This window comes from Bidens hawaiensis, unplaced genomic scaffold, assembly GCF_021521415.1.
Source record: "Bidens hawaiensis isolate Kalapana, Puna unplaced genomic scaffold, B.hawaiensis_p1.1 tig00010900_1, whole genome shotgun sequence".
Lineage (NCBI taxonomy): Eukaryota > Viridiplantae > Streptophyta > Magnoliopsida > Asterales > Asteraceae > Bidens > Bidens hawaiensis.
This window is the reverse complement of record NW_027491843.1, coordinates 531,989-553,236: the sequence shown is the minus strand read 5'-3', so window position 1 is coordinate 553,236 and position 21,248 is coordinate 531,989. Positions and strand designations below refer to the sequence as shown.

General features: G+C 34.7%; 2 pseudogenes across 1 annotated transcript; one reads left to right on the top strand and one right to left on the bottom strand.

The window, feature by feature from the left end:
* Window positions 1-4,524: 4,524 nt before the first annotated feature.
* LOC143536734 (leucine-rich repeat extensin-like protein 2 pseudogene) lies at window positions 4,525-5,909 on the top strand (annotated as a pseudogene).
* Window positions 5,910-6,966: 1,057 nt separating this feature from the next.
* Window positions 6,967-8,437, bottom strand: LOC143536733 (large ribosomal subunit protein eL31-like; annotated as a pseudogene). The gene is made up of 3 exons (XR_013135930.1): window positions 8,392-8,437; window positions 8,201-8,307; window positions 6,967-7,381 (listed from the first exon to the last, which is right to left on the bottom strand). The product of XR_013135930.1 is annotated as a large ribosomal subunit protein eL31-like (transcript).
* Window positions 8,438-21,248: the final 12,811 nt, after the last annotated feature.

Below are 21,248 nucleotides of genomic sequence, written 5' to 3'. Positions count from 1 at the left end.
TATAAATATATACCGAACATTATTATAATAACCAACTTCCATGTGCAATTACACAAATTTTTTAATTATATAGCATTTATATTTCTTCCATACTGGAGTAATATAATTGTAGTTTTGGTAACTTGGTTGGTTGGTTAGTGGAGTATTCAAAAATACTTGGTATCGGTCATGCAGTTGGGTTCGATTCCTGGGTCACCGGGTCCGGGCCAACCTCCATCCGGAAAACCCGGCTAGGTTTTTAGAAAATGGGCCAAATACCCTGACCCGCCCGGTATAGGTACCGGGTCCCAGTCCGACCGGCCATTTTGGCCAACCTCCATCCGGAAAACCCGGCTAGGTTTTCAAAACACTGCCATTTTGTCAAACATTTTATGTTTTAAATTTTTTGTTCTATTGGTTTTAACATATTGTCTAGAGTGGCCCCTGAATTTTATGCCATGTGCCTAGAGCCCCACCAAAATGTTACCTGCCTCATCTTAAATTGGCCTCATGCCTCTAGCCACCTACAGTATGTAAATGCATTTCTATAATGATGGAAACATCACATGTGCTTTATTAAATAATGCAAGAATATCGTTAACAACGATGTCACATGATTAAGGTTTGAATTATATTTAAGAATTTGGGATGTAAACATTACTACACATTTGATCATTTTCAAACTTCACCTGAAATAGATGGCTTTGGCCAAAAGAGCCATCGGGTCACTTTTCGGTCGCATCCGTAAAGGCAATTTATTTGAAGCCTCTAATGCTAGTTAAGTCCCTGGAATAATTGGGTCTTCAAAGAGATTAAAATTTTTGTTTGAAAGGCGAAAATGGATAGACTTTCTACTTTATCAACTCTTTACAAAGGAATTGTGGATGTGGGTTCTACAATTTGTAGGTTGTGTGGAGAGTATGAAGAAACTAATGATCATATGCTTACCTCGTGTCACTTTACTATGCTAACATGACAACTTATAAAGTTATAAGCAATTTGTGTCATATTCCACCCATGTATTTGTTTTCGGTTTAGGAACTGCTTCAGATCCGGGTTACTAGCAGTCTTGGACATAAAAAGAATAAGGTATACATGGGATTATTCTCACGACATTTTGGCGTAATTTAAAGACTAGAAACCAGGTTATCTTATCAAACAAACTGGTGAACATTTCCAAGACGGTTGGGGACATTAAAACCGTGGGCTACTATTAAAAGCAACCTGAAAACCCATTTATAATCTGAATTTTGAACTGTGACATAACATATGCCGCTCTACCATTGTAATTACAATTTTACTTCCCAAATCAATAAGAGTTGATTAATTTTAAGTAAAACATGAGTATAATCAGATTTGAAAAGCATGGTGAATGCATTATCCATTTCAAGTGAGAAAGGTAGATCAAGAATATCATTTTCTCACAGGTAACTTACATGACATTTTAGACACGAGGTGTAAAGTAATGCCCGTTTTTATACAACATAATCACATAAAGTCGAATAGCTCGTTTTGATTTCGTAAAAACGGTTATATTAAAACATTTGCTAGAGCATATTTAGCTTTCATCGCTTTAGTCTTGTCTCGAGTGGTATGAGAGCCCATTAGTATCTTGATGGCACATTGTGTTAGTGCAAACTACTTCTTCATTACTCGGGTAAATATCGTGGGGTTAATGGTTTGTGTTGTGCACCAGATGTTCTATGCCAAACAAACTTGATATAATCCTTGAAGAACTATGTGACATAATCGTAGGTGTCTAGAGTATCAACAAAAATCATAAGGGTGTTACAATAGTGCTACTCAGACGTCCCTGTGAAGAAGGGAGTTATTGGAAGTAGTAGCCATAGCAAGCCATTATGTTCTTTGCACGCATTTTCTAAAGCGTAATATAACCACATTAAACACACAAGCTTATTCAATCTTCCTTGAATCAAAATAAGAGCATATTTTATCCAACTTTATTCCCTAGATCTAGCATGACACTTACACCAAAGTTTGTGCCTTAACTTATGCACAAAATTACATAATCCTCTAATGCCAATGTGAGATCAATAACCTCAATATGTTTCATATACAGCTGTGAGGTTCATTTACCTCGACTATGACCCAGATACACATATCAAACTACCACATTACCAACGAATCGTTTGTAATATAAAACCACACAAACGTGCCTTGCCAGTCATTTATTCAGATCTAACATGTTAACCACAAGGTCCACAACAAAATATGTACGCTGACTTAATTCATAACGTGAATCAACTAATATAGTCCTTTGCCAATATTATTCAAACGAACAATTTATTATCTTCTTTATTTTGAAAGACATACGTAACGTACCAAAAGACATTTGAACATACTTAATATTAAGTGACCCAAATGATTAGTTATATTATCAACATTACCAACTCAACTTTTGTTGTTTATACACGGCTAACTATACACATCCGCTACATGTTTAAATTCCTAAATGCATGTTTGAGCATTGTTGACTCAATTGCAAACAGGTTTATCAAAACCAACTTATCACCTTCAGTGTGCACTTTTATCTTCAGAAACACATTTAGGTAAATTATTGATCATTTGAAACACCAAGCTGCCACTTTGAGTCAATTCTATTTATCGTCAGTGCAAGACACGACCATGTGCCTTTTAGTCCCACGCTTGTGTGACACCACATTTTAACATGTATCGATATATTTATCAGATCTAAACGACAATTAAACCAACGCATGCAACGTAATATGAATGAGAATTTATTAAAATTTTAACAAAATAAAATATATTTTCCATATAATATACAAATTTGGGATGTTAGAATTTACAAAAGTTAACTTGAAGACATGATTACAATTTGACAATATGTGTGATGATGTTGATTTTGATTACTTTTAAAGTGTTATAAACCTCACATTCAGGATGTGTCATGTCATTGAACCCAACTCATGTGCCACAACCAACAAAAGAAGTTTTAAAGGAAGTGGGTGACCTTGACCTTATATTCTTCTCTCCCGTAACTGTCGCTTTAAAATGCATAATACGTGTCGGTGTATCTTCTAACATTTACATACGCTGTTAACGTTATAGGTTTTAAACTGGATCGTTAACCCGAACCTGTTATAGTTACAAATGTTATATTGGTTATAATGATAAAAACATTAATCAAGTAAATGATGGTTTCTTTGAAGTTGGATTACCTTTAATGAATACCCACCCACATATAGTGTGAGAGCTAGGCAGCCATACTCGAGTGCATTTAGCAGATGGAGATTAGCTGCAATTTCTACAGTACTCTAATTATGTCTACTTGCACATGTTTTGATTAAGTGGTATACAGTTTTAACAAGGTATGCTATAAAAGTCATATAAAAGTAGGAGTTTTTTCAGCTCATTAATCAACTTAAATATAATTTTAAGTCCTATACTTAGTTATAATTTAACTCCTAATTATAAGTTACTATGACTCTTCAATATTTTATAACTAAGCTTTAACTATCACATAAACTCCCCTGTCAAAGAAAAATATGTCTATTGGTTAGGTATATTCAGTTATTCACACATGATGCATGAATGAGTTTTTATGTTAAGACATACTTTTACTTCTATAGCCAAGAAATAAACAAAAAATTTCTTGTAAGCATATTATTTTCACAAACATTCATATTTACAACGTACGCCAAGAAATTTCCGTAAGCAATTTTTTTTGACAATTTATCGTATTTAAAAGAAAAAACGACAACAAAGTTCTTGTAAGCAATTTCTTTTGACAATTTATCGTATTTAAAAGAAAAAACAACAACAAAGTTCTTGTAAGCAATTTATTTTCACAATTTACCATATTTTCATTCGAAAGTATAATATACAACCCACATTTTTCAAGTGTGCTTACATTTTCCAAATGCCGTAACTTTTTTCAACAATCTGATGTTTTCTAAAATACAAAGCATGCCATGTCTCTACATTACAAATATATAATAAATGCACAGGATACTCTATGTATTTGGTTTTCCATACATGTATAGGTTAGCATTAACTGCATTACTGTATTAACATACCTACAAAGACACATATTTATATATTCTCTAAACAAAAACTCAAATGACAACTCACTAATGGTAGTTTCGTAATTTTTAGTAACATATATGACGTAGTGAATGCTGGGCCTTGCATCCACTTATTTATTTAATACTTTCAAAGCCTGAAGTCCCCACATTTTGTTTCTTAAGTAATCTTAAGTTCTTAACCATTTATTAACAAGATTATTGGCCCATATATATTATATTATATTAAACACGAGGGTTTATCTTCTTAATATTTACCTAAAATCTTGCAAAGTTTCCAAACTCTTTTTGACAACTGCAATCATGATCCATGCACAAATGTCAAACTTCACAATAGTAGTGTACAAGTCTTATGAAAAGCTGAAGCATACTCATTTATTTCAACACCAACCCCATTATCTTTCACCAGTAAAAACACACCCAACTCCAAGATCAACCTTAATATTAATAACATCTTCCATCTTCTACCACGAATACGATTCTTGAAAACCAAGAAAATGCATAAAAAATCCAAACTTTTTACACTTTATTTAATCTTTCTTCTTGTTATTCATTACAATGGGTCAACCCCATCAAACCCAAATCTCAAAAATGCCTACATTGCCCTCCAAGCATGGAAATCAGCCATGAAAGATGACCCAAAAGGAATCTTGAACTCATGGGTTGGTACAAATGTGTGTGATTACAAAGGTGTGTTTTGTGCAGAGTCATCTACAAGTGGGACTATAGTAGCAGGTATAGATCTCAACCATGGTGGTCTTGAGGGTATTTTGGTCAAAGAACTTTCCCTCCTTAAAGACATGTCTTTGCTTCACCTCAACAGCAACAGATTCTCAGGCACAATCCCAACCACCTTAAAAGACCTTTTTGCCCTCACAGAACTTGACCTCAGTAATAACATGTTTTCAGGACCATTTCCTATCACCACCTTGCAAATCCCAAATCTTGTCTATTTAGACCTCAGGTTCAATCTTTTTTCAGGACCAATTCCAGATCTTGTGTTTAATAAGAATCTTGATGCAATATTGCTTAATAACAATAACTTTGATGGTGAAATACCACTAAGTTTAGCTAATTCTCCTGCTTCAGTTATTAACTTGGCCAATAATAAGCTTACAGGTGATATTCCATTTAGCATAGGCTATTCCAGTCCTGGATTGAAAGAAATCCTGTTTTTGAATAACCAGTTAACCGGTTGCATACCTCAAGGGATTGGATTATGGTCCGATTTACAAGTTTTCGACGCTTCAATTCGTTGATGGGTCATTTGCCCGATTCTGTTTCGTGTTTGGAAGACATCGAGGTCTTGAATGTGGCGCATAATAAGTTGTCGGGCGAGTTACCGGATTTGGTTTGCGAGTTGAAGTCCTTGATGAATTTGAGTGTGGCTTATAATTACTTTTCGGGGTTTAGTCAAGAATGCGCTAAGTTGCATGGTAGGAATGTGGTTTTTGATTTTGCATTGAATTGTATTCCTGGGGGGGCGATGCAGAGGCCTGAGCCGGAGTGTGATATGATTCCGGGTACTAGTTTGAGTTGTTTAAGGATACCATCACTTAAGGATTTGTCTTGTGGAGCGTTGCTTGGAATTCTTCATTCATCAAGTCCATGATGAAAGTTGTATATTTTTTGGGTGGAATGTTGTCAAAATTATGTTGCAAATTGGTTAATGTATTTAGACCTGACTTGGTTACAAAGTGGGATATGATAGTTATGGGTTTGTATTATGGTTGTAACTCATTTGTTGTATGAAAGAATGGTAGACCAACTAAGTTATTGGTTTGGTTCTTATTTTTGTATTGAGAAACAAGTGTTTTAGTAGTATATGAAGGTATGGTAGATCGTCAAAGCAGCACCGGGAAAGTGTGTATTATTAATTCTAATTATTATATTTTGTGTTTTAATCGTTTTTATGACTTGTTTTAATCGTTCTATCCTTTTCAAGAATAGTCTTTATCATTATTGGACAACCAAAAATGGTACGAAAACAGCGCAAAATCAATGTTGTATCATTTATGACAAATATGGTTGGTCTGGTGTTTTAGTTACATTATAAATAGGGGCAATTTCATTATACTTGGGTTGGTAAACCGTGAAGACACTACATAAACGCAATGCAAGAATTAACATATGTTAGATTACCAAGTACTTACCGCTACTATAACATAATTGTTAATATACAAAATACAAAACTTTCTTTATCATCTTGAAAACAAAACACAACCTAACTGCAAAATTGGCATAAGTTGAGACCTTGTCAAAAGATATGCAAAAGCGACAAGTGACTCATACACTTAAGCTCTTTTCCTGGTATATTTTAAGCATTTAACCAGTCACTAGAATGAAAATAAAAAGTTGATTGTTAGTTTGTGAACCTGCACAACTTTTAAATTCAACATTTCCCACATTTCATGCCATCGGTAAGACTAGTAGAGTGATCGCAATAGTGTGTCAAAAAATCATAAGACTGGTAGAGTGATCGCAATAGTGTATCAAAGAATCATAAGGCTTAACACTACCTACACTATCATATAAGTATAAGAACATGAACACTAAAACACTGAAAGAGACTGTAATTAAGTTTATTTCAAATTTGCACCACAATCCAGTTTGAAATGTTTGAAAAAATGAGTCACAACTCACAAGATTCGAGCATCTCTAAAACAATTTAACAAATTCAACTAAACACAATCAATACCACTCGAGATACAGAAACTAGCAGCAAAGAATAAGGCAAAATCTGACTTACATCTAGCCTAAAATAAGTAAGCTTTCATGATTAAAAACATAACAAGTGTTGTAAACCACTCTTTGTGTTTTATAAAAGATTATAATGCTGACCTGAGTTCATAAAACACGGTATAAACTTGTATCTAAGAAAATAGATCAAAAACAACAATCGAGCATAATAATCCATCAACTGAAAATAGGAAAAGTAATATCTTTGACAAAAGATAGATAAATTCAAGTTAAAATATAGATAACAAAAACCAACACAGATAACAAGAATCGAAAACTAAACTCTGCTCGATACGTCAAAAAGGTCCAGTTTAACAGCTCAATCTTCATCATCAATAATCTTTGTGCCAAGTCCCTTGAGCCCTTCTGCAGGGATCTCTGCAACAGTTACAAGCGAGTAGAGTTCTTCCTTAGCATCTTCATCATCATTCCTCTTCCTCGCAATCCTGACCCTAACTCTCCTAGGAACACTTCTGATTCCTCAGCTCCACACCTGCTTGTTTAGCTTCACATCCACTCTGACATCAGTGGTGCCCATGGCCTTCTGTGCAAACTTCTTGATCTCCTTAATTGCCTTTGGTGCCTTCTTCTTAAATGTGCTATATCACACAAGCACCAATCAATTATTTGTTTGTTCAATATATTTAAAATGCATCCCAATTCAAAATTTTAAGATAACTCATCAAATAAATTATCTTGTAAAAGCAATGAATCCAAACTCAATATTGTGAAATAAAAAAAAACACAAATAACTCAAATTTGAGTGCATTTACTAGCACATATGATACTTTAAAACACAATATTTTGCTTTAGATAACTTCTTAAACGTGCTGCACACAAACAACAATCAATAACTTAATTGTTCAACATATTGAAAATGCATCATATTAACTTAAATGCTGTTTTAAAGTATTATATGAGCAAGTTTTTTCACTTATACTTAGCTACTTGTGTTTGTTTATGCTTTCAAATTCACTATACTGAATTTGGATGCATTGTTTACAGAGCATTGCAACTTTGAGCTACCTAACAACATTAAATTAGAATGCTTTATCAATTAATGAACAAACACGGACAATTAATCCAAACAATCTTGAAAACAATGCATCCACACTTAGTATTGTGAACCGATATCACAACAAGCACAAAAAACTCAAAATTTAAAATAAAAAACTAGCAGATATACTACTTTGAAACACAAATAAACAGCAATCAAGTAAATATTCTTGTTCTCATTAGTAGCTTTAGATGCCTTTTTTAAAACATGTTATCACACAAACAACAATCAATTACTAACTTCTTCAACATCTTGATTTAATACTGCAAAATAACTTACAAACACAAATAATAATATGAAACACAGTTAAAGAGCAATTAAATAAAATAATTGGTAAAAAATGAAGCATATGTGTTAATACCATCCATGAAGGCGTTTGTGGAGGTTAATGGTGTACTCTCTGGTGACAACCTCTTCCTTTCTTCCTTTGGTCTTCTCCACCATTTTCAATCTGCAACTAAACCTTACCTGTAATTAACAATATCAGATCTAAATTGCTATTGTATTGTAGATCGATCATCTATTAATTAACATTTTGTAAGGAGAACGAACCTGTGATTTGTGAGAAGATGAAAACAAAACCAGCAGATGCGATAATGGATGGGTGGAGGCGGCAATAAAAACCCTAACTGGAAGTAGTAGTGTTTGCTTATTGTTTTGGGCTTTCATCACAATCTGCCCGGCTCAGTCAAGATAAAGCCCAACGGCCCAAACAGGGAACAATATTATTGGGTCGTATGTTTTACAACTACCCGGTGTACCGACCCAAAACCGGTTCCTACCTCTACCTGACTCGTGAGTACGAACCGGTATAGGATTTACACCTGGATGCGTACCCAGACAAGAACTGACCTTGACCCGCCGGAACCGGAAATACCCGGTCAAAACCCGTCCCGAAGAAAACCCGGTCAAGTTCTCGACTATACCCGAAACCAGTTCCTACCATATCCGGTTTTGACTTTTGTTGAGCATACCCGGAACCGGTCAAAAACCCGACTATACCTACCCTGTTTCGGATCCTGAAAGTATCCGGTTTGTGCACGTCTATTTTAGAATGTTAGATGAAATTTACTTGTGAGCAAAATGACTGCGATAATCGAATCGTAACCGATAATTGACGAATCTGATATTAACTGAAAACAGATAAACTGAACAACCGAGCCATCGGTTATAGTTACTGTTATGTGTGTTTGGTTAACCGGAATTGAGCTGACCTAAAAAAGTTAATAAGATGAAAGTTTTGTATCGGCACGTATTTGGATCAACAATTCACATGGTGAGTACTGTGTGTTTGGTTAACCGGAACTGAACTGACCTAAAAACGTTAATAAGATGAAAGTTTTGTATCGACACGTATTTGGATCAACAATTCACATGGTGAGTAATTGTTTAGAAATAATTAGTGTTTAATGTTTAAAAATATATTTGTTTTTTTTTTTTTTTTTTGGGGGGGGGGGGGGGGGGAGGGGAGTGTTCTTACGTGGTAACACTTTTTTTTCCCACTCAAATAACCATAGTAGCGGGAATGTTATTATTGAGATGGTATTGCTACAAATGTTGAAAAGGATAAATAATAAGATGAAGAATTGAAGATAGTATGTCTTTTTACTAGCACCATCAGGCCCAAAGGGTGTGTAAAGTGGGAAATATGTCTTTAGTAGGGTTTTGCTACTTGTGCTATCATTATTTATATTTAATTTTTAAATATACAAACTTATTATTTTACTTATGCATATTATACGAGCTCAATGTTTTTTAGTAACACATGGATGACCCTGAACAATACATTATTAAAAGGATATGTAGTATAGGTATAAAGGATAGGTTTTGTCTAAGTACTGGAAAATCTTTCTCCTGTTTCATGAATTTAACTTGCATCTCATTCGGGTTTTAATAACCGAAGTGCAATTCTATAATTCAGTGTTCTTAATTTTTGTGTCTCATTGAAGCTCTTGCTAATTGTGTTAGTTAATTACCTCTACATAACAAACAACATAATTACTCTATAGAGCCGAATCGCCGATGTAGTCGACCCAATAAAATCTACCACATAAACAACTAATTATTTTGGAGTATGCAATTACAAAATAATAATAATAATAATAATAATAATAATAATAATGCAAACTAACGATTTATAGTAAAAAATTATTCAAGTCGTTGAACGTGGTCTTTTTTAAATTTGAAATGCATTAGATTAGGACTTCTTTGAACAGAAACATTGATTATAGGTATGGGTGGCAATTGTGACCCATTGAGTTGAATAGGTTATATCAAAATGTATATGATGAGTCAGAATGTCAAACTAAAAAAAATGAATGAAACAAGTTGACATTTCTCGGGTTATTATTATTATTATTATTATGGAACGAGAAAAGCGGATGAAACTTTTTAGTACTTTTACTTTTTAAGTTTTTTATTTGTATTTCGAGTTATAATTTTTAATTATTTTTTTTTTAATTTTGGCGAGGGTTTTGAAATGTGTCAAAATGGGTTGAAATTTCAAAAACTCATCACCAAAAAATTCAAAAAAAAAATAATTAAAAAATTATAACTCGAAATATAAATAAAAAACTTAAAAAGTAAAAATACAAAAAAGTTTCATACGTTTTTCTCGTTCCATAAAAAAAACCCGAGAAATGTCAACCTGTTTTGATCCGTCTTAATCATTTCTTTTTTTAGTTTGACTCATTATATAAACATTTTGATACACCTCATTCAACTCATAGATCATAATTGCCACCCCTAATTATAGGTAACATCCCTATTTTCTTAGTTGTAAATAATATGTGTATATTATGACATTGAGAAACAAGTAATTAAAATGAAAGGCCAGTAGAGGGAGTGGGTATGAAAACATGGCCTTAAATGGTAAAATCAAAAATAAAAAGAGAAGAGATTGTGTTATGTGAAAATTTGGTTTCAAATTCAAGAGAATTTCGAGTGGATTATCTTCCTATGTGTTCTTAATCTTGTTCCTCTTCAGTTTGCTTCTTATGGTAAGTATGATCTTCCCTTTTATCCCACCATTGTTGTACCTCCAGCGATGCCTATGGGTTTCGATGAGTTAGGTCATAATTAACCAAATTATGACATGTGTTAGCTTAGATACTATGTAGATGATGCTTGCATGAGTTTGTATGTTGTTAATTTGAGATTTAATCCAAGTTCTTAGTGACAAGTAAATTTAGTAAGATTTGGGGATTTCTTTGTTTTCGTGTTTCGACACTTGACTGGTCTAAACGAGTAGAAATTAGGTGTGCATGAAGAAAATTAGGGAAGTTTTTGGAAAGGTGAAATTTCATGTTTAAAATAGGAGGTAAGAGTAAAATAGACAATTTATGGGTGAATATTAAATTATGAAGATGCCATGGATCATTATCATTATATTATAAATGTTGACATGAAAGATAGTCTAAATGAGTTTGTTGCCAATAGTGATATATTCCATAGTTGATTAATTGTATAGTCAAAACTTAAAAGTGCATGCGGTATATAAAACTTGAGTGATGGTTTGATGTGTTTAATAAGTGGTGGTCCATAATGTGGTTTGGAACTTAGAAATTTGAGGACTAATAATCTAAACGGTGACGTTTAGGTAGCCGGACCATCAAGAACGAGGATCGTCAAGCGAGTCCATCACCTTCTTCTAAAGGTACACACCTCTTCAAAAGTGATTCTAGTTTGTGTGTATAATAATGAAAAACTTGCAGGTACTATCATCTACTGCATCAACTTAGTTTTTGTCTAAGTTTCCTAAATATGAGAATGTTGTATGTAAGTAATGAATTGAATTAATCATGTATTTGGTTCATTGAGTTTGAAGTTGATGTGTTAAATATGACCCTACAGTAGTTTTAAAACGGGTTGAAAATCATATGTACTTATATGGGAATACTTTAATAATCATATAGATGTAAACGGATCTTGAAAGGGGCAAACTTGTTGAATTCGAGTGCATTACAGGTGGTGACGTAGGCTACTCCGAGGCTGCGTAGCTTACGTCACATGGGGTTTTAATACAGAATATTCCAGCGTAGGCTGGTGGGTGATTACGCCATGCAACGTAAGCTACCCCAAGGTCGGCGTAGCTTATGTTGGAATACCGTATGCCCGAGACACATAATTAGGTTAATGTGGCTAGTCGTGTTTGATCCAAGTCGGGTCATACCCAATAACGAGCTAGACACACACCAATTATGTATTTGTTGAGATATGATCTATAAAACAAATACAGAACACGACACATTCAGAAATCGGGTTTCTGAATAATTACTTGAAAGTGTTAAATAAATTAATTGGTTAATTTATTTATTCAAATAATTATTATTGGAATGATTATTTAAACATGTGTTCTTTTATAAAATGGTTTATAAAAGAAGGGGTGTTTATATATTTTATAAGGTATAAAATATATATATCATTTAAAACATGAGTCACATACACTCCATACACTTGGTCAAAGTTGGTAAAGAGTTGATGTAGGTTGAGTAAGACTTACTTGACCAAGACCTAACCAAGGATTTGATTGAGATATGATCTCATTTTAAATAGCATCAACATACTTTCAAGTAAGAAGAGAGATATACAATACCTTTTCTCTCTTGCTTTTGGTTCGGCCGAAGACAAGAAAAGAAGAGATTCGGGTCTCGTTTTTCTCGTGTTCAAGCTCCCTAACAAAGTTCGGTGTGTGTTGGAGGCTCGGGGTATCTTCCGTTTGAGGATTTTCCCTTTGAAAGTCTAGCATCAACATCATCATCTTCTTCAACATCAACTACACTCTTAAAAGGTTAAGAATGTAAGTGTTTATAGCTTTGATAGTTTAGTTTTTCCGTATCATTTGATCCTTGCTTCGAGTTTCTAATAAATAGATTATTGGTAATCTTATAACATGAATAAATTAGGTTGTTCATGTACACATTTCCTATAAACTTATATATATATATATATAAACACATGGATACATATGTTTAGTTTGTTTATATCACGCTTCCGCCTTAATTGTGACTAGTTAAATGGTTAACTAAGTATAAAATATCCATAGAAACCCAACAAATGGCATCAAGAGCCGGGATACGGGAAACTAAGCTTCGGGTTTTCGGTTTTATATTTTCCCATTGAAAGATTTTATACAAAAAATTAACATGCATGATTTTTTGTATTTAATCTTGTTATATTTTTTTTTGGCTTTGTTCAAAAAAAAATATAAAACCGAGTAAATGGGCCGAAGCCCAATTCGGGTGATATTGGGCCGAAGCCCACTTGTTTTGGTTATTGGGCTAACCGGAAAAAAAAAGGGGGAGAAAGCTATATGGGCCGAAGCCCATTTTTGGTTAAATGGGCCGAAGCCCATGAGACTTCCTATTGGGCCGAAGCCCATGTGTTTTGCACATGTGGGCCGAAGCCCATAATCAAATTATTGGGTTGGGCTAGGCCCGATAAGGTCAAGGGGTTTTGGAACGGGTTCCTAAGACATAACGGGTTATGTTTGTTAAAACTAGACCGAGCCGTAGACCAAATGGATGTTTGTTGTGATTGTAATTAATTATTCAAAGTTTCGGTTTGTAATAATTAATTAGGGGCAATTTTGTAATTATTTATTCATATGGGTATGTAATAAATAGATTACTTGCAATATCTTTATTTTGTAGAAAAATGTATTAGGACATTTGTTTTATAAAATTAAAGAAGGTTGCAAAATTGGAAGCTAAGGTCCAAATTACAAGCCCATTGAATCACAAAAGGGGTTGAAGAAGATGCTCGACGTTTTTGGATGCGGGATCGAGTGGGAGCTACAACATCCATGTGTCATGTGTCCCTTAGGATCGGACCTAAGACACACACTTGTTTCGGCTAACAAGTGTGGTCTAACTTAGTGGCTTGTGTCTAGTATAATTGTGTATGCTTGTTAATTGATTGTTTGATTATGTGGTTGCTAGATATTAGGATATCAACTTCGTCACATAGAATTAATTAACAAAGCATAAAACAGGTTCTAATAATTATCGGTAATCACGTGACACGTAGTTTAATAAAATGGATTTATTAACTAGCCGTCTCACGCCCATAATAAAATGGTTTTATTATAAAATTAGAATTTTTGAAAATGGTTTCAAAATTATCATGTTACTAAATGCATGTTAGAACATGATTTAAAGTTTTACAACTAGAATTATTAAAACTAAAAATCCCTTTTAAAATTAAGGATAACAAGTTAAACACCATCCTTTTGTATAACGCTTAACATATCAGTAAGCTCTTAGTGGGAAAAAGGTCACCTAACCGCGTAGAGTAAATTAATATGTTGAGGTAATATTGGCATATAAATGGGAAAAAGGTCACATAACCGTTTGTATGTTGATATTACAAGTTGATACAAGTAGGACGACTTAAATTAGAACCATGTGAAGAGGGTCACCCAAGCATGGGGTCTAATAGGTGTTGATGGGATAAACATGCCGACACGAAATATGATTTCGAACCGGTCCCATAAACTCTAGAAGTTGCAAAAGGGTTTGCAATTGTTATGAATAACTACCTTGATAAACCGACAATAGGAAAAAGGTCACCTAACCGGAGTCGTGTTTATCGTTGGATTCTAGATTTTAATTATTAATTATATTTGGTATATATATAAAAGGGTATTAATAATTAAAATATGTAAAACACTAAAATGAACTTAATTAAAATTCTACAGATGGCCGCACACGTCGACGACAACATAATCCCTAACGTCCAAAACGTATCTCTCCGATCTATTCTCGTTAAAGACCGTCTAACCACAATAACTTTTCGGATTGGTTCCGAAATTTAAGGATTGTTCTAAAACAAGAAAAATTATATCATGTTTTGGAAACACCTATCCCCAACGAACCGGAAGAGGGAAGTGAGGTCGAATACATGAATTGGGTCAAACACACGGAAGATTCCATTCAAGTGTCATGCCTCATGTTGGCGACTATGGTTCCCGAAATCCAAAAGGATTTCGAAAACCATAACGCGTACGACATGATTACTCAACTTAAGGAAATGTTCCTTAAGCAATCGAGGGTTGAAAGGTTCGAAACGGTTCGAGCCTTGCATGCATGTAGAATGGATGATAATCAACCAGTTTCAACTTATGTACATAAGATGAAAAGTTACATTGATCGCCTCGCCAAGCTCAATTGTCCCATCTCAAAAGAGTTAGCAACGGATTTGATCCTTAACTCTTTGTCAAAAAGGTTCGACACTTTCGTGTTAAATTATAACATGAATGGGTGGGACAAAAACATTGGAGAACTTCACTCAATGCTTAAAACAGCCGAGGCGAGCATGGGTAAAAGGGTTTTACCCGTGTTTGTGATCAATGAAGGTGGATCCAAGAATCGATCTCAGCCCAATCCTAAGGCTAAGGTAGCAAAAAGAAAGGGTCCTCCTGTGCATCTTAAGGGTAAGGGCAAGGCACCGGTTATGGCAAAGAAACAAAAGGTTGTGGAACCGAGGGGTCATAAGGATGATCCTTGTTTTGGTTGTGGGGAGACCGGACATTGGAAACGCAATTGCCCGGTCTACCTAAAAGAGCTAAGAGACAAGAGGAATGCGGGGCATGCCTCGGGTAATGTCTTTATGATTAATATTGAGCTAAATCTTATTTCTTCTAACACATGGGTATTGGATACCGGATGTGGAACTCATATTTGCAATTGGTTGCAGGGGTTCAAAAGGAATGAAGACTTAAAGAAGGGCGAAGTGAGTCTTTTCATGGGCAACGGTGCAAGGGTGCACGTGGTCGCTAGAGGAGACTTCACTTTATCGCTTCCAAGTGGTTTGGAAGTTGTTTTGAGAAATGTTTTGTATGCTCCTAGTTTGACTAGGAACATTATTTCCGTGCACCTTCTTAGACAATGTAACTTTGACTTTAAATTTGTAAAATCAGAAATGCATGTATCATCTAATGGTATCTTTTATTTTAAAGCTGTACCAAACAACGGTATTTATGAATTTGTTCATGACAATACCTCAAATAGCTCATTATATCAAACTTCCACTAAAAGACTCAAAAAGGATTTGAGTGATTCCTACATTTGGCATTGTCGTCTTGGACACATAAACAAGAATCGTGTAAATGCTCTCCTAAAGAATGGTCTTTTGAAAACAAATGAGTTAGGTTCGTTTGATGAGTGTGAATCTTGTATTCAAGGCAAGATGACCAAAGAACCTTTTAAAGGTACAAATGAAAGGGCTAAGGACTTGTTAGGTATCATACATACGGATGTATGCGGACCTCTCAAGCCCACTAGTAGGAATAGTGAAAGGTACTTCATTACCTTTACCGACGATTTTAGTCGATATGGGTATGTGTATCTAATGAAACACAAACATGAAGCCTTTGAAATGTTCAAGAAATTTCAAAATGAAGTACAAAATCAGCTCGACCGAACAATCAAGGTACTCTGCTCCGATAGAGGAGGCGAATACCTAAGTGATGCTTTTCAATGTCATCTTAGAGATTGTGGAATTATTTCACAGTTCACTCCTCCTGGAACTCCTCAACATAACGGAGTATCCGAGAGGAGGAATAGAACACTGTTGGACATGGTTCGATCAATGATGGCACGAAGCTCACTACCGCCATCATTTTGGGGATATGCGCTACTTACAGCGGCTCGTATTTTGAATATGGCCCCGACCAAAAAGGTGGATCGAATACCCTATGAAGTGTGGCATGGAAAAGTTCCATCCTTTTCATATTTAATGGTATGGGGATGCATAGTTTATGTTAAACGTGACACCCCAAATAAGCTTGAGGCTCGATCCATCAGGTGTATCTTCATAGGATACCCAAAGGATGATATAGGATATATATTCTATGATCCTAGTGAACAAAAGGTGTTTGTTTCACGCAAATGATACTTCTTAGAAACTAAGTTCCTTATGGAAGGACCTAGTGAAAAGAGAGTGGAACTTGAAGAGGTTCAAGAATCACTGGATGATACACAGTTGGTCGATACTAGTTTTCAACACGAGGATGTTGAAGGTGATCAAATGATTGATCATACACACGTTGCTCGCAGATCTAGTAGGATTAGTCGACCTCCCAAGAAATATGGATTTCTCGTGGATGATTGCTACTTGGTCGATTCGGATGAACCGATCTCCTACAAAGATGCTATGTCACAACCTGATTGTGACAAGTGGCTTGAAGCCATGAGCGCCGAGATGCAATCCATGCACGATAACCAAGTTTGGGAATTGGTTGATCGTCCACTTAACTCCAAACTGGTTGGATGTAAGTGGGTCTTCAAGAAGAAGACCGATATGCATGGAAATCTAGATACTTACAAAGCACGACTTGTAGCAAAAGGTTTCACACAAACTCAAGGGATTGATTATGATGAAACCTTCTCGCCGGTCGCGATGCTTAAGTCGATCAGGATATTATTTGCCATTGCAGCTCATTTTGATTATGAGATATGGCAGATGGATGTCAAGACCGCTTTTCTTAATGGATATCTTGAGGAAGATGTCCATATGGTTCAGCCTGAAGGTTTTGTCGATCCATCTAATCCTGACAAAGTATGTAAGTTAAGGAAATCAATCTACGGGTTGAAACAAGCATCACGGATGTGGAATCATCGTTTTAATGAAGAAATCAAAGCGTTTGGTTTCGTCCAAAACGGTGATGAGGCGTGTGTGTATAAATGGGCTAGTGGGAGTATAGTCATGTTCCTTATTTTGTATGTCGATGATATACTTTTATTTGGAAATGATATACCAAGTATGGAAAACGTTAAAGCGTGGTTAAGTAGTCGTTTCTCAATTAAGGATCTTGGAGAAGCGACATATATCTTGGGAATAAAGGTCTATAGGGATAGACAAAGGAAATTGATCGGACTCAATCAAAGTGCATACATTGATAAAATCCTGAAAAGGTTCAGGATGGAAAACTCTAAGAAAGGTTTGGTACCTATTCCTAGAGGAACCGTGTTAAGCTCATCCCAAAGTCCTAGCTCTAAAGAAGAGCAGGATAGGATGAAGCATGTTCCTTATGCTTCGGCAATAGGATCTATTATGTATGCAATGATGTGCACTAGACCGGACGTCTCGTATGCTTTAAGCATAACGAGTAGATACCAGCACAACCCAGGTGACAGTCATTGGATGGCTGTCAAGAATATATTAAAATACCTTAGAAGGACTAAGGATATGTTTTTAATATATGGGTCTGGTGAGGAGGAACTAGTCGTAAAGGGTTACGTGGATGCGAGTTTCCAAACTGACCGAGATGATTCTCGGTCACAGTCGGGATATGTCTTCATTTTGAATGGAGGCGCTGTCTCTTGGAAGAGTTCGAAGCAGGATGTTGTCGCGTTATCCACTACAGAATCTGAGTACATCGCCGCTTCAATGGCAGCCCAAGAGGCTGCATGGATGAAAAAGTTCATCATGGATCTAGGGATTATCTCTACCATTCAGGAGCCCCTAGAGATATTCTGTGACAATGAGGGTGCTATTGCACAGATCAAGGAGCCTCGTGCTCATCAGAAAACGAGGCACATTGAGCGCAGATTCAACTACATAAGGGATGAAGTTGAAAAGGGAAAGATATGTATTCATAAAGTTCATACCGATCAAAATATTGCGGACCCACTCACGAAGCTCCTCGATAGGCCAAAGCATGAGGGTCATGTTTGTGCATTAGGACTTCGGTATTCTAGTGAGTGGATTTAATCTGTGTTTAGTGTTTGTATAAGAACGAATGTAATGGGTATCTCATGAAAATTAATTATGTTTTAATTATTCAATGAGTTATGTTCTATATTTGCATGTTTAATCCATGAATGACTTATGTTGTTCTAAACGTCCGTAGTCGATCATACTTGTGGGAACAAGTATGAAGGTAAGACTATTATGAACCCGGATTGGTTGATATTCATGTGATGAATAAAGGGCATAGGTTTGCCACCAAAGTTCATAGATATTTGTGGGATACAAATATTGGACTGACCCGCTCTCAAGAATCACTGCATGGAGTTAGTGTAACTGATCATAAGTAATCCTTGAGTAAAGGCGAGTATCATTGTGTCCTTTGACCTGAGATGCATATTGGATCTGGTTTTTCATCAAGTCTGATAACTTGACTCTCTTCTTTGTTATTTCGGTAACACGATAACGTGTAAGAAAGAGCTCAGATATCATACGAGATGTCAACAAGGGTGTATGCAGTCAAGATGGGATTTGTTCCTCTTATGTGTTGAGAGTTTAGATGTCTAAGGCCTGTTAAGTTAAATCATTGAGAGAATGATCACTCTGTGTCTCTTCGATTTGACAGGACATCTAGTAACGAAGGGATGTAGTGATAAGACTTACCTATATCATATCAAGTATGGACTTGAAGGGGATGATGTTATTGAATGGCACTTAGTCAAACACACTAGGGATGGTGACCTGTTGTTAGGCGGTATTCACTATTAGCATTAACTTCCTATGAGTCTCGTGCAAGTGAGAGATTGTTGGAATACCGTATGCCCGAGACACATAATTAGGTTAATGTGGCTAGTCGTGTTTGATCCAAGTCGGGTCATACCCAATAACGAGTTAGACACACACCAATTATGTATTTGTTGAGATATGATCTATAAAACAAATACAGAACACGACACATTCAGAAATCGGGTTTCTGAATAATTACTTGAAAGTGTTAAATAAATTAATTGGTTAATTTATTTATTCAAATAATTATTATTGGAATGATTATTTAAACATGTGTTCTTTTATAAAATGGTTTATAAAAGAAGGGGTGTTTATATATTTTATAAGGTATAAAATATATATATCATTTAAAACATGAGTCACATACATTCCATACGCTTATTATTATGGTAATTTTTTAAAAAAAAATAATGTCGTATGAAAAATTTATGGACATTTTAAAATGATGGGGGGATTGACATGTGCCTTGCATGTTAAGAGAGAAAGTCAACAAAGATGGGTTATTACCTTCATGCCCTTTTTATCAATTTTTATTTATTAAATTAATCTCAGTTATTCAAATCTAAGATCAATGGACTAGATTCCTTCTCACCCTTCTCATTTTTGTTGTCCTTTATATTTTAACTTTACCCTACAAATTAAAACCAACTTAAATAAATAAATAGAAAATCCACGCTTCCGGCAAAGAATCTCATATTTAAACCTATCATTTTTGGGGCTATGTCCAAGGTTGACTCTTCGATCGCTGTGAAACCGTACCCCATGATGCGTGGGAACGGGATGAAATTTGTAACCCCTTGCCCCCTTTAGTTCGAACTTGGGATTAAAGTCCGACTCGTCCATTCTCCCAGATGTTCGTGGAAATGGACCAAGTGGGAATTGAACCTACATCTCCACTAAAAGAGTAGGCCAACTAATCACTAGACCAAAATTACCATGTTTTTCGAATTTTTTTTCTCAAAAAAGGTGTTGGCGAATTTTGTTTTTACCAAACTATTGTTGTTTAAAAATTATTTTCTAAAGTAGTGTTTTTGACATTTTTTTTATTTCTTACTCTTAAACTCATTAGATAAAACAATAACATTTCATTTTTAACATGCTCTTTAGAGAAAGTTAAGTAAATAAAATTTAGACAACTTTTTGTGAAGGCAAAATTTTAAATGTTTTTATGTGTTTTTTTATATTCTGTAACTTATTTAAAAAATTAAAGAAAACAAAGCTTTTTAGAAAAGAATTTTTCTTCAAGAGTTTGTCTATTTAAAAACCAATAAAAATAGGTTTTCTACAAATAAAAAAAATACGATAAAATATGTTTTTAAAAGTTACTCTATTTAAATATATCTTAATCTTATATATATATATATGGTTTGGATCAAATACAAATGAAAGTAACGAACTAAACGTGATAATCAAGTAGAGTAATAATTTAATTACATCATAGAGAAGTTACATAATTACTATACTTATATATATAATTATTCTACTTGATTATCACGTTTAGCACATTAATTTCATTTGTAGTAACCTTCCCCTATATATATATAAGTAGACCCTTGGATCTAGGATCTAGTGGTTGAGATTGCTAGTTTCAAAAGTTGCATAGTTTCCTATTTACATGGTATAGTGTCATTCATAGGTGGTATACTTTATTTTAAAGTATTCTCGCACTTATCACAAAACAATTATTTTTTATTTGAAGCATTATATATATATATATATATAAAGGAAACATTTAAAAGCTTTATGGTTGCTTCATGCATTCTCTCAAGCCATCAATTGTTTTATTTTATTTGTAAATTGAGGTTTTTTTCATGCATTTGACCCGAATTCACGGGTATGAAATATATCCTTTAAACGGGTTATAACATCTCATTAAATTAAAATTTAAATCCACCATTGTAACATCCCAATTTTTCGTTCGGTTAATAATAATA